At 38.5% G+C, this 14,877-nt stretch overlaps 1 long non-coding RNA gene across 2 annotated transcripts in view; it reads left to right on the top strand.

Moving 5' to 3' along the window:
- The first annotated feature begins 4 nt into the window (after positions 1 to 4).
- LOC139357850 (uncharacterized) overlaps positions 5 to 14,877 on the top strand; it is an 86,786-nt gene continuing 71,913 nt past the window's right edge. For both annotated transcript variants that reach the window (XR_011611735.1, XR_011611736.1), the window contains exon 1: positions 5 to 139. This is a non-coding gene — a long non-coding RNA (uncharacterized lncRNA). The remainder of the gene's footprint in view (positions 140 to 14,877) is intronic.

Raw genomic sequence — 14,877 nt, 5'->3', positions numbered from 1 at the left:
GCCTGCGCACTTAGCGGGGAGGGGAAACGTTTGAAAAACGTTTCTGATTGGTTAAAATAGAACAGTGGACGAGGGCTGAGAAAAGAAGTGTAGCCATTGGCTGGAAGTCGTAGACAGATTCTCTGCGCTCTCTATTCTGGTAAGTACGTAGGAGCCAAGGTTTAGAAAAGGCGCAGTAGCCGGGCGTGGTGGCTGGTGCCTGTGATCCCAGCACTTTGGGAGGCTGAGGCTTGCGGATCCCCTGAGGTCAGGAAGTCGAGACCAGCCTGGCCAACATGGTGAAACCTCGTCTCTACCAAAAATACAAAAATTAGCCTGGCGTGGTGGCGCCGCCTTTAATCCCAGCTACTCGGGAGGCTGAGGCAGGAGAAAGGCTTGAGCCCGGGAGGCGTAGGTTGCAGTGAGGCACTGCAATGCAGCCTGGGAGACTGCGTCTCAAAAGAAAAAAAAAAAGAAAAGGCTCAGTGAGGGTCTGAGGTAACCGGGCCTCCTCCACCTGACAGGGCTTCAGCGGCTGCTGTTCATCATTGTATCCCCAGCACCTCAGTCCCAACCATTTTCAGACCATTGGCCCAGAAGTTTGTAAGTAAAGGGTTGTCTGAAAATACAAAGCCGAGGTGTGTGAGACTGGCTCATTGTCTTAGTTTGCATCTGTATCTTCAGTTGGGTCTTGAACCTCTTACGCTTGGATAAAGATAACTAGAATTAGGAGCTTTTCAAGGGCAAAATAAAAGTTAATGCTCAAATAAATGCCTTGGTAACCAAATCTTGTAACTCCAATTCAGCTTTTAGGTGGAATGGGGGTATTCAGTGGTCATTGTCAAGGTGTTTGGAGTTCCAAAATATCTTCAGACAACCATATATATATATACACACGTACACATACACAACTGCATGGTATTCCATAAACCACCCTTTAGTCTATTTTTATTTCGTGAATGTGCACACAATATCTTACCTGAATGCATAAAGATGATCATTATATGCCTTTTTTTTTTTTTTGAGACGGAGTCTCGCTTTGTCGCCCAGGCTGGAGTGCAGTGGCGTGATCTCGGCTCCCTGAAGCCTTAGCCTCCTGGGTTCAAACGATTCTCCTGTGCGTCAGCCTCCTGAGTAGCTGGGATTACAGGCATGTGCCACCACACCCAGCTAATTTTTGTAGTTTTGGTAGAGACAGGGTTTCGCCATGTTGGCCAGGTTGGCCTGGAACTCCTGACTTCAGGTGATTAGCCCGCCTCCACCTCCCAAAGAGCTGGGATTACAGGCGTGAGGCACCGTGCCTGGCCATGTGCAATTTTTTTCTTTTTCCTCCTCCGTGCTGTGGATTTGCCATTTTTTGCTTCTACAAACTGCTGTTATAAATGTTGCATCCTGAGAACTGTTGGTTTTATTTACTACTCCAAGGGATAGATTCCAACAGAATTGCTAAATGAAAGAATATATATCTTGGTTAATTTGACCAAACGTCAATTGCTACATTAAATTACTTGAATTTTTTAAACCCATTAACAATTGTGTAATGAATATACTTGCACGTATGTTTTTGAACTCTAGTCTCATTATTTCCCTTGAACAAATTCTCAAGGGAAAATTACTGAACTAATTTTTAAAAATATTTTTAAAAAATAATCTTTGCCAATCTACTAGGTTAAAATGATAGCCCCACTCCCAACCCACCCCCCTTTTTTTTTGTTGAGAGGGAGTCTTGCTCTGTCACCCACGCTGGAGTGCAGTGGTGACATCTCGGCTCACTGCAATTGAAAGTGTAAGAATATTTGGTATCCTTAGTTTGGTGACTATCTAAACCACTTTAGGAGGAATATAGTATTTCATCCTAAAAGAGCTGTTTTTTGTTGTTGTTTTTTTTTTTTTTTTTTTGAGACGGAGTTTCGCTCTTGTCTCCCAGGACTTTGCGAGGCCAAGGTGGGTGGATCACTTGAGGTCAGGAGTTTGAGACCAGCCTGCCCAACAGCAAAACCTCGTCTCTACTAAAAATTAGCTCGGTGTGGTGACGGGCGCCTGTACTCCCAGCTAATTGGGAGGTTGAGGCAGGAGAATCGCTTGAACCCGGGAGACAGAGGTTGCAGTGAGCAAAGATTGCACCACTGCACTCCAGCCTGGGCGACAGAGTGAACCCCATCTCCAAAAAAAAAAAAAAGATACATGTAACAAAACGAAAATAGATGCACATACATAAATAAACATATATACACACACACACACACACACACACACACACACGGCGCACTACACACATACACACAACAAGCACTTTTACCATAGGGTTGATACGTGATTTAGAGAACATATGATATGAGATTTAATTAGAGAGGGACAGAGTCTCACTGTCGCCTAGGCTGGAGTGCAATGGCGCAATCTTGGCTCACTGCAACCTCTGCCACCCAGGTTCAAGCAATTCTTCTACCTCAGCCTCCTGAGTAGCTGGGACTACGGGCCCACGCGGCCATGCCCAGCTAATTTTTTGGATTTTAGTAGAGACAGGGTTTCACCATGTTGTCCAGACTGGTCTTGAACTCCTGAGCTCAGGCAATCCGCCCGCCTCAGCCTCCCAAAGTGCTAGGATTACAGGCGTGAGCCACCGCACTTGGCCAAGAACACATATTAAAAGTACTTGGGATTATGCTAGGTACTTAGTAAATGCTTAATACATATTAGATATTGTTATTATATGTAGTTTAGGTATCTGTTTGCTTTCAAATTTGCAGCATGAATGTAAGGAACTATTCCTTTTATTTTGCCTCTTCTTTCAATGACAAATCATTTGTGTTTTTTGCTACAGCCCTAGGAAATCTCTTGCTTCTCCCCATCTCCTGTACTGATACTGAGTGTCTGCCCTACTAAAGGAATATAAAATTCAAATCATAACAACATGACTGCATTTTCAAGGACCATGTGAATAACAATTGTTCACATTTATGTAGTGTTTTACAGTTTACAAAGGGATTACATCTGTTTGACTTACAGCAAACTTGTGAGCTAAATAAAGATAATATTAAGATTTTCTCCCTCTTCTAGATAGTGTATTAGTTTGCTAGGAGTGCTGTAACAAATTACCACAGACTGGGTGGCTTGAGCAACAGACATTTACTTTCTGAAAGTTCTGAAATCTAAAAGTCTCTGATCAAGTTGTTGGCAGTGTTGGTTTCCTTTGAGGCTTCTCATCTTGCCTTGCAGAAGGCTGTCTTCTCCCTGTGTCTATACGTGGTCTTACCCCTGTACAGCCTGTGTACTCATCTCCTTTTCTTACAAGGACATCAGCCATATTGGATTAAGGCCCCCTAATAGCCTCATTTTAACTTAATTACCTCTTTAAAAACTGTATCTCCAAATACAATTGCATTCTGAGGCACTGTGGATTAGGACTTCAGCATATGAGTTTGAGGGTAACACAAATTCCACACATAACAGATGGAAGAACTGAGTCTGTGAGGTCAAGTGTCTTGCCCAGGTTCAGAGCACAGTCAGGACTTGTTTTCGTACTGGACACCTAAGCAACAAGGAAACTTCTAATTTTCACTTTCTAATATATCATGGAATTTTTTCCATATCAATGAAGACATTTCTACATAATCCTTTTTAATATTACCTAGTTTCCCATTGTGTGAACATAATTTATGTAAGCAATCCTGTATTGATCTAAGATGTTTCTTGCACTTAAAAAAAATACGCCTGGGCAACATAGCGAGACCTTGCCTCTGTAAAAGAAAAAAAAATTATCCAGGAGTGGTGGTGAGCACCTGTAGTCTCAGCTACTCAGGAGGCTGAGATGGGAAGATTGCTTAAAGCCAGAAGTTCGAGGCTGCAAGTGAGCTCTGATTACACTACTGTGCTCCAGCTGGGCAACAGAGTGAGACCCTGTCTTAAAATAATAATAATAACAATAATAATAATTCTACTATGAGCATCCTTGTAATTAAATATTTGCTGCTAACCTTTATCATTTTGTGAAGATGAATTCCTAAAAGTAGAATTGTTGAATCCCACATTATGCGGCTTTTAAAGATACTTGTACTTTACGTTTTTTAAGAGTAAGTGTTGCACATCCTACAATAATCATGGTTAAATGTTAAGTAGTTATCTTTTTTATAGTAATGTTTTATATTCATGAGTCTACACATCCATACACATGCACAGATATATCTCAAATAGTTTGGAGATTGCAAAATTAATCAAGGAAGGACTAGAGAAATTATTGTGAATTCTGGAGGAGGCTGACTCATTAATTTCATGAGTGGATCTCCAACTCCAACACAATGTTTGGCACTGAGAAACCCTCATTGAATATTTGATGAATATCTGAATGATAATCTAAGAATATAGTGCCTCACATTTGCCTAAAAATAATCTATTTCTTTTTGCTGCCCCTGGGAGAGATGGTAAAGTTGTAACTACTGGCAAAATAGGATTTCATTTTGTTTTAACTCTAACAAAACATGCTTACATTCCAGATCAGATGGCTTAAAGTTACTATTAGCAATAGGCTTAAAAATACCCACACAATGGAAGTGTCATTTTAAAAAATAATTTATAGACTTTATAGAACATCACTAATGAATTCAGCTTTCAAGAGGAGGAAAAAGTTCACCGCTTTAATCCTGTTAATTGCCTTTATTCTGGCTATAGAAATTTTAGAAGTTCTAAATTATAAGTTCATTGCAAATATTCTTTTTTTTTTTTTTTTTTTTTTGAGACGGAGTCTCGCTCTGTCGCCCAGGCTGGAGTGCAGTGGCTGGATCTCAGCTCACTGCGAGCTCCGCCTCCTGGGTTTACACCATTCTCCTGCCTCAGCCTCCCGAGTAGCTGGGACTACAGGGGCCCGCCACCTCGCCTGGCTAGTTTTTTGTATTTTTCAGTAGAGACGGGGTTTCCCTGTGTTAACCACGATGGTCTCGATCTCCTGACCTCGTGATCCGCCCGTCTCGGCCTCCCAAAGCGCTGGGATTACAGGCTTGAGCCACCGCGCCCGGCCTGCAAATATTCTTATTTGATTATTTGGCTCATATAATGGCAAAGGAATAGAGGAGGTTTCCAAGGGTTGGCAAATAAATAATTACCTGTCATATCTTCAAATTCTCCCAATGAATTGTTACCTTTTTCATTGCATTTGCAAATGTAGCATCACAAAATTTCCATTGTTTTTTCAATTCTGTTTCTCATAATCTATAAAATATTCAGCAGCTCAATTTAAAATAGAGAAATAACAAAAATGCATTAACCCTTCAAATTGCAGCTAAACACATTACTTTGGTGTAAAATGCTATAACCTAAAATCCTTTCTTTACTCATTGAGTGCATACTATGCTTGAAGCATTATGCTAAAAACAGAACTACATATGTGTTACATTCTAAATTCTGTTTGACAATTTGCTTTTTTTTTTTTTTTTTTTTTTTAGGATAGAATGTGGTTTTTTCATCCCTAAATGTTTTGTGGGATTATTCCTGCTTTTTGACTTCCCTTTCTTTATTCGTTAAGGTTTTCCCCCATTGTTTTATTATTTGATTTGTGTATAGGTAAATAATCATTCTATCCATTTTACTTTCTTCTCTTCTCTTCTACCTTTTATTACTTACTGAGTTGACTCTTTCATATGTCTTCCATTGTGTTTTCTTACCTATTTTCCTGATTTTTTTTTCCTTTTAAGTACTGTATTAGTGACTTTGGGGAGGACAACTAACTTGTGGAAAATGTTTATATCTATGTTAGCTCTAATTCTAGTTCTCTTGAAGGCAGCTCTGGCCTAAATTAATGGACCCTAAACTCTTTTGATCAGATACTCCATCAGTAAAAAAATGTTTGAACACTCCCCCAATATATGAGTATATATTTATGTACAAATGATATACATGTAATATACATTTATGAATATAAATAATTATATAATGTATGATTTAAAAACAAAAATTGACAATGGAAATTAACAAAGGATGAGATTAAAATATATATGTTGATGTTCGAATACTTCTTCTCTGAGCATCAGTGGATCATCTTGTGCACCACTGTGGAGGCCACTAGCTTGGGCTTTATGCTTGTCAGACAAGTAAAGAAGTCACTGAGTGTCCTATTTGCTCTAGTCCCTTTTAGAATATTCTGAGGAAAATGATGACGATAACTTCAAGATTCATATTTGGAACCCAGGACATTAAGCTGAACAGTAATATATGTGCATTTGAAAAATCAAACATTACAGAACTATACAATGAAGAAAGTGAAAGTCTCCCAGTTTTCCTACTATCTAAAGGAAACCATTGTAATTGGTTATTGGCCTCCAAATTTGTTTTAAATGAACATATTAACATATATTATTATCGTCTTTAACCAAAATGTGGCCATTCTCATTTATACAAGTTGTTTCATTACTTAATTTTCCAAGGATATCTTTCTGTGTTGATAAAAAGAGATTGTTCTTTTAAAAGGATGCATGGGCCACATGCCTATAATCCCAGTATTTTGGGAGGCCAAGGCAGGCAAATCTCTCAAGCCCAGGAGCTCAAGACCAGCCTGGCAACATGGTGAAACTACCATCTCCACAAAAATACAATAATTTGCCGGCCTTGGTGGCTCCCACTTGTAGTCCCAGCTATTTGGGAGGCTAAGGTGGGATGTTCGCTTGATCCTGGGAGATCAAGGCTGCAATGAGCCGTGACTGCACCAGTACACTCCAGCCTGGGTGACAGAGTGAGATCCTGTCTCTAAAAAATAATAAGTAAATAAATAAATAAATAAATAAATAAATAAATAAATAAAAGGATGCATGTATTCCATTATGTGATGTATCTTAACTTATTTAATAAGTATTTATTCATACTCATTTCCAATGTTTTGCTCTCATAAGCAATGGTACAATAAACATTCATGTACATATATTTTTGCATTCTTCCATGAGTATTTTCATAAGATAAAAGTGGAATTCTGGGTGTAAGGATATGAAACATTTTTGGAAAAATAAAATTTTCCATTGGTATTACTTAATTGCCCTCCAAAAGATAGCACTAATACCCTCCCCAAAAGATTGGCTGCTTATTTTCCCACATCCTCTTTAGCGCTAAAAGCTATTAATGTTTCAATGTTCTTTTTGGTCTGGAATGAAAAAAAAATTTACTTGTTTTAATTTGCCTTTGTTTAATTGCTAATGTGACTGAGGATTCTTTTATATATTGGTCACTTATATTTGTGGGAGCAATACTTTTTTGTTGTTTCTGTTTTTAACTTTTCATTATGGAAATTTGCAAGCATACACAAAAGAAACATCATGCTTTAAAAATTGTCAGCGTTTTTGCCAAACCAAGACATCATATTATTTTATACAGGAAGATTGGAAGATGTCATTTAATGCCCTTTTGACCCAGGCACTCACTCCTAATTCCTTGACTTTCCATAATAAGTTGTGAACTGTCTTGCAGCAGTGAAAACGTAGTTGCTGATTTAGGTCACCAGAGGGCAGACCACAGGGAAAAAGAGAAAAAAGGAAAGGAAATAAACATCTACCAAGATCCTGCTTCAGTGTGACCCAGAGGTCTTGGAGAGCTTGCTCTACCATTAATACTGGAGAGGAGGGGAGATTAATCAGAGGCATTGTTTTAAACCATAGTAATGCATTTAATTATCTGATAGTAATATATTTACTTATCTGAGAGTAATGTATTTTGTTATCAGATAAAATATCTATGTTTTCTCATGAATTTCTAATCATTCTTTTATGGCCTCCAAAAATAATGTTTTAATTAGAATTGCATCAAATCTGTAAGACAGCTTGAAAAAAATAAAGGTCCTTATGATATTTATTTTTCCTGTTGAAGAATATGGTGTTTTCCCCATTTAAGTCTTCATTTGTATCTCTCAATCAGCATTGTAGTTTTCCTTATAAAGATCATGCATATCACTCATTTTGCTTGGGTGAGTTTATTTTACATATATTCTAATTGGATTTTGATGATTTTACAGAAATGTATTGATTTTGGCAGCATTAACATTTAATATCTGTGTTTTTATACTTATTTGTTTATTTATTTATTTTTGAGGTAGAGTCTTGCTCTGTTTCACAGGCTGGAGTACAGCAGCGCAACCTCGGCTCACTGCAACCTCTGCTTCCCAGGTTCACGCCATTCTCCTGCCTCAGCCTCCCGAGTAGCTGGGACTACAGGTACCCGCCACCACGCCTGGCTAATTTTTTGTATTTTTTAGTAGAGACGGGGTTTCACTGTGTTAGCCAGGATGGGTCTCGATCTCCTGACCTCGTGATCAGCCCGCCTCAGCCTCCCAAACTACTGGGATTACAGGTGTGAGCCACTGTGCCTGGTCAATGTCTGTATTCTTTTATTAATTATAGTAGTTATGAGTTGATTCTTTTTAATTTTCTTGCTATGCAAACATATATTCTAAAAAATATTTTTTGTTGTTTTTGCCCTATCACTGTTTCTCTTTTTTCTGTTTCGTATTTTATTACAGTTACTAAAGATGATAAACAATGTGAAATGTTTAGTAATGATGATAAAGAATAAATCTTTAGGCCAAGCACGTGGCTTACACCCTATAATCCCAGCACTTTGGGAGGCCAAGGTGGGAGGATTGCTTCAGCCCAGGAGTTTCAAACCAGCCTGGGCAACATTTTGAGATCCTGTCCCTATAGAACATACAAATAAAATTAGGCATGCGTGGTGTGCGTCTGTGGCCCCAGTTACTGGGGAGGCCGAGGTAGGTGGATCCCTTGAGCCCAGGAGGTGGAGGCTGCAGTAGAACTGTGATTGCACCAGAGCACTCCAGCCTGGGTGACAAAGGGAGACTCTATCTCAAAAAAAAAAAAGGAAAAAGACAAAAGAATACATCTTTACCAGGTATAACTGACTTTTTAAAATTTGTAAGAAAGGCTGGGCATGGTGGCTTATGCCTGTAATCCCAGCACTTTGGGAGGCCGAGGCAGGCGGATCACCTGAGGTCAGGAGTTCGAGACAAGCCTGGCCAACATGGTGGAACCCCGTCTCTACTAAAAATAAAAAAATTAGCTGGGTGTGGTGGTGCAAGCCTGTAATCCCAGTTATTCAGGAGGCTGAGACAGGAGGATCACTTGAACCTGGGAGGCGAGGGTTGCAGTGAGCCGAGATCGTGCCACTGCATTCCAGCCTGGTGACAAGAGCAAAACTTCATCTCAAAAAAAAAAAAAAAAAAGTAAGAAATACTCTTCATTTTGCTTATTTTAATTTTTTTTTTTCACCCAACCTGGGCCACAGAGCAAGACTCTGCCTCATAACAAAGAAAAAAAAAGTTTTTGTAGAGATGGGGGTCTCACTATGTTACCCAGGGTGGTCTTGAAGTCCTGTGCTCAAGCAGTTCTCCCACTTTGGCCTCCCAAAGTGCTGGGATTACAGACATAAGCCACCTTGCCCAGCCCAGGTTAAGGTTTTAATGTATTTTTTTTCTTTTTTTTTTTTTTTTGAGGCGGAGCCTTCACTCTGTCGCCCAGGCTGGAGTGCAGTGGCACCATCTCGGCTCACTGCAAGCTCCGCCTCCCGGGTTCGCGCCATTCTCCTGCCTCAGCCTCCCAAGTAGCTGGGACTACAGGCGCCCGCCACCGCGCCCGGCTAATTTTTTTTTTTTTTTTTGTATTTTAGTAGAGACGGGGTTTCACCGTGTTAGCCAGGATGGTCTCGATCTCCTGACCTCATGATCCGCCCATCTCGGCCTCCCAAAGTGCAGGGATTACAGGCGTGAGCCACCGCGCCCGGCCTGTTTTAATGTATTTTTGAACTGTTTGTTGGCATTTTAACTATTTTGTATCTAATATTTATAGTAAGATTTGCCTTACTAAAATTTTTTGGTGTATCACATCTTTACTGAATTATAGTGTCAGAACTATGTTTAGCTCATAAAAGAACTAGATAATATACAATTATTTTCTGTTTTGTTCCAGAAAAATATATAATGATTTTTATCCATATCAGTTTTATATATTCCTAAGGCATTTCTGAAAAGAATGCTATTTTTAAAATTTAAAAGTAGAAAATAAATAAATGCCTATATCACAGTAGAGACGTTTTATAATTCAAAACCTTTAACTGTTAATAGAGGTTATTTTTTTTCTACCCCAACATGTTAAAGAAGTGCCTGCCAAACCCATTATAAAAGATTATTTCTGTCTGGGTGTGCTATGGGTTATACTATTACATAAAGCAGACAAAATCCTTTTATTTTCCTCAGCTGTTCTGCTCAATCATGGAAAGAATAAAATGATGCCTAGTGATTCAGCATCTGAAATGTTATACCAAGTCAAAAGTTGCTGCATATTTACTTTTCACAATAAGCTATTGCATTTCTTAGGTGCTGGAAGATAAGAGCCACAATAAGCCATTACATTTCTTCCTAGCGTATAGATAATAAAATTCCAAGGAAGTCTTCCTTGGAAGAAAAAAGGCAGTAAAGAATTTGACCCTTGTTTTATCTAGTTGTATATCTTGCCTCTAGAAGTAACTTTTCAAGCCAGTAATGGTGTGTTAATAAAGAAAAAGAAAAGAAAAATAGAAGTAACTCATGGCATGGATAATTAAAAAGTAGTTGTGATGAACTTCCAGGTGAGTAATATTGATAAAGCTTAATTATGACCTTTTCACTCACAACCAGTCATACTCCATGACAGCATCAACAGAACTTTCTACCATGATGAAAATGTTCTATTTCTGCATGTCCAATGTGTCTCTGTGTCCAGTGTGGCTCCCGAGAGCTTGAAATACGGCTTGTACAACTAAGAAACTGAATTTTCTTTTAATTTAATTTAATTTATTTACTTTGAAAAGGAGTCTCACTCTGTTGCCCAGGCTGGAGTGCAATGGCATAGTCTCAGCTCACTGCAACCTCTGCCTTCTGGGTTCAAGCAATTCTCCTACCTCAGCCTCCTGAGTAGCTGGGATTACATGCGAGCGCCACCACACCCGGCTAATTTTTGTATTTTTAATAGAGACAGGGTTTCACCATGTTGTCCAGGCTGGTCTCGAACCCCTGACCTCAGGTAATCCGCCCACCTCGGCCTCGCAAAGTGCTGGGATTACAGGTGTGAGGCGCCATCTCGGCCTATTTAATTTTAATTAATTTAAGTAGTCACACGCAGCTAGTAGCTACCATATTGGACAGTGCAGCTTCAAAGTATGAAATTTACTCAGTATGAATACATTAAAAACTCAGAATGTTTCACCACTAAACGTGTCCTTATTGTGCATAAATAATTTTCATTTCCAGTATTTTGACAATTGAGAATCAGTATCATTCTCTGCTGATGTCTCCAAAATTATTTATACTGGCATTTAAAAAATTTGGTTTGACACTTCCTATCTGAGCTTCCTTATTTTGTCATTCTGAGAAGGATCTGTTTCTCCCACCTTTGGCATTTTGTTGCTGCTGTTTCCCTTGGTTAACTTTGCTTTTAGCTCTGTCTCTACTTTTACATCTAATCCTACTGAATTTTTGCTATTTTTTTAATAAGTGATTTGGTTTAAATACTGGACATGAGGTTTTTGCCATGTATAAATTAGGGATAATTATATCAAAAAATGGTCATGGGTAAGCAGGAGAATCACTTGAACCCAGGAGACAGAGGTTGCAGTGAGCCAAGATCACACCACTGCACTCCAGCCTGGCAACAGAGAAAGACTCAGTCTCAAAAAAAAAAAAGTTTACCTGGCCGGGCATCCTAGCTCTTTGGGAGAGTGCCAGTTACATCCATCTCCACGGGTTCCCTGAATATCTCATTTTTATGAGTAGTTATCTCCTCCACTCTAGAATCTAAGGAATGGTTTTACAACTATTTATGGGTTATTGTGTCTAATCTTTAAATTATGTTCTTATTTTGTTGAGCATCCAGGGACATATTAATCATTTAGTCCTGGCTGTCTTGTGATTTTAAAAAATGCCTTTGGCAGTCGGGTGCAGTGGATCAAGCCTGTAATCCTAGCACTTTGGGAAGCCGAGTGGGCAGATCACTTGAGCTCAAGAGATTGGGACCCACCCTGGCAACATGGGGAAACCCTGCCTCTACAAAAAATACAAAAATTAGCTGAGCGTGGTGGCGTGCACCTATACTCCCAGCCACTTGGGAGGCTGAGACGGGAGAATCACTTGAACCTAGGTGGTGGAGGGTGCAGTGAGCCAAGATTGAGCCACTGCACTCCAGCCTGGGTGATAGAGTGAGACCCTGTCTCAAAAACAAAACAAACAAAAAAAAAGTTTACAAAAAAAATTTTAATGAGAACTATAAGAATAGAATCAATACTTTAGTACTGAAATTGCACCCATATCATTGAACTACGTTTCAAAGATGAATCCATTGTACTAATCCATTACCATAATTACACTCTTTTTAAAACTCACTAAAACTATGCACTTCAGTAAACACCAGTTTTACATGTAGTATCCACAGCCATATCCATTATTACTGAAACTTTAAGATTTGGTGTTTATACTATTGTAACAATCCTGCATATATTGCTTCTTGTATTTCTGTAGGAGTATAAATGTATATTTAAAACACATTCTGGTAACTTGTTAGGTCGCATGTACGGAAAAATACAGATTTTAAAAAGCCTTACAGGTCAGGTGTGGTGGCTCAAGCATGCAATCCCAACACTTTGGGAGGCTGAGGCAGGAGGGCAGGAGGGCAGGAGGATGGCTTGAGACCAGGAGTTTGAGACCAGCCTGGGTAACATAGCAAGTCAGCCCTCCCTCAGCCCCCACCATCCCTCATCTCTACAAAAAAAAAAAAAAATTATTTAAAAATATACTTGGAGTGGTGGCATACACAAGGAATTATTTCAATGAATTATCTTTTGATTAACAGATATCAAAGTACCATTTTTAGAAAGGTTGGAGAGAGGTTGGACCAACCATTCATTTGATGCTGAAACTTCATCATTTAATAAATGAATTCATCATTTAAGTCATTATCTTTCAGTAGTTAGGAATAATGGTAGCTGCCTACATATAAAAAACCAAAAGCTAAGCTAATTTTAAATGAAATTATATGTGACTGCAATCCAGCTATTGAAAACATTGAAATATTGGACTGGCTGAATATGTAACAGTTCAAACTCAAGTTTTAAAATATATTTTTCTATTATGGAGAAAATTGCCTATTAAGATTTTTTTTTTTTTTTTTTTTTGAGACAGCGTCTTGCTCTGTTGACCAGGCTGGAGTGCAGTGGTGTGATCTCAGTCCACTGCAGTCTCCTTCTGCTGGGTTCAAGCAATTCTCCTATCTCAGCCTCCTGAGTAGCTGGGATTACAGGCATACACCACCACACCCAGCTAATTTTTTGTATTTTTAGTAGAGACAGGGTTTTGCCATGTTGGCCAGGTTGGTCTCTAACTCCTGACCTTAAATGATCCGCCCACCTCAGCCTCCCAAAGTGCTGGGATTACAAACATGAGCCACCGTGCCTGGTCCCAATTCTTGATAAAATGTAATGTTACTACCTTGGTGCTCCTCTATTTATTTATTTATTTTTACTATGCTACTCATGGCATCTGAACCTCACCAATTTATAATTTATGATATAAAATGTATGCTTGCATTTTTTGTAGAAAAATATTTTGTTAAAATAACAGTGTGAACACAAAAAAATAATATAAAACATGAGATAATCCTCGTTATTTTTGTATTTATTTTTTAAATTAATGTAGCTAGGAGTAGTGGCTCATGCCTGTAATCCTAGCACTTTGGGAGACCAAGGCAGGAGGATTGCTTGACTCCAGGAATTTAAGATCAGCCTGGGAAACAGGGCAATACCATGTCTCTACAAAAAATACAAAACATTAGCTGGGCCTGGTGGCACACATCTGTAGGTACATGCCTGTACCAGCTACTCAGGAGGCTGAGATGGGAGGATCACCTGAGCTGAGGAGTTCGAGGCTGCAGTGAGCCATGAATGTGCCACTGCACTCCAGCCTGGGTGACAAAGTGAGACCCTGTCTCAAAAAAAAAAAAAAAAAAAAAAAAAAGATAATGTAATGTTAGATCATTTTCTATGATAGCTGGAGATACTAGCTATTCTTATCTGTTGATTCTTTTTGATAAATTTCAGAATTATTTTGTCGAGTTTTCCCAAATTATTTTTTATTGGGATTTTGCTCCGTGCATATTAATTCATTGGTGGGAGAATGACATTATTAAAATAGTCATCTTCTAAAAATATGATATTGCTTTTCTTATACTTTATACTTTTCAGAAAAATCTTCTGGTTTTCTTCATATTGGTGATATATTTTCCCTCAAAGTTCATTAACTTATTCACATCTGTTGCTATTGTAAATTAGGATTCCTTTTTGATTACTTATTTCAAACTGAGTATTTTTGGTACCTGTAAATGGTATTTAATTTATACATGAATATTTTATATATACTATATGTATTTTATTTATGTTTTTTCCTTATTTATGTTTATTACCTTATTTCCAAACATTTTACTAAGCTTTTTAGTCTCCCACAAAATGGAAATTTTGTTTATTGTCCATTTGCTTAATCAAAAGTTAGACCGACTTTTGGATTTTGGGGACTCAAGGGAAAGGGTTGGGGGTGGTGAGGAAAAGACTGCAAACTGAGTACAGTGCATAGTACTTGGGTGATGGTGCACCAAAATCTCAGAAATCACCACTACAGAATTTATTCATGTAACCAAACACCACTTGTTCCCCAAAAACCTATGGAAATAAAAAATAAAAATAAAAAAGAGTTATGCCTACTTTTTGTGCTATGTTCATTAAAGTTTGAGACTCACTGGAGTTGTGAGCGCTGGGGTTATCACATATAGACAAAGGGCTCTTGCCTGCAGAGTTAGAAGAACAGTAGGAAAACATTCCAGAAGATCTGTAAATCAATTA

This window comes from Macaca nemestrina, chromosome 13 (assembly GCF_043159975.1).
Source record: "Macaca nemestrina isolate mMacNem1 chromosome 13, mMacNem.hap1, whole genome shotgun sequence".
Classification (NCBI taxonomy): Eukaryota; Metazoa; Chordata; class Mammalia; order Primates; family Cercopithecidae; genus Macaca; species Macaca nemestrina.
Note: the sequence above shows the minus strand (reverse complement) of the source record. Positions and strands in the feature narration are given on the sequence as shown.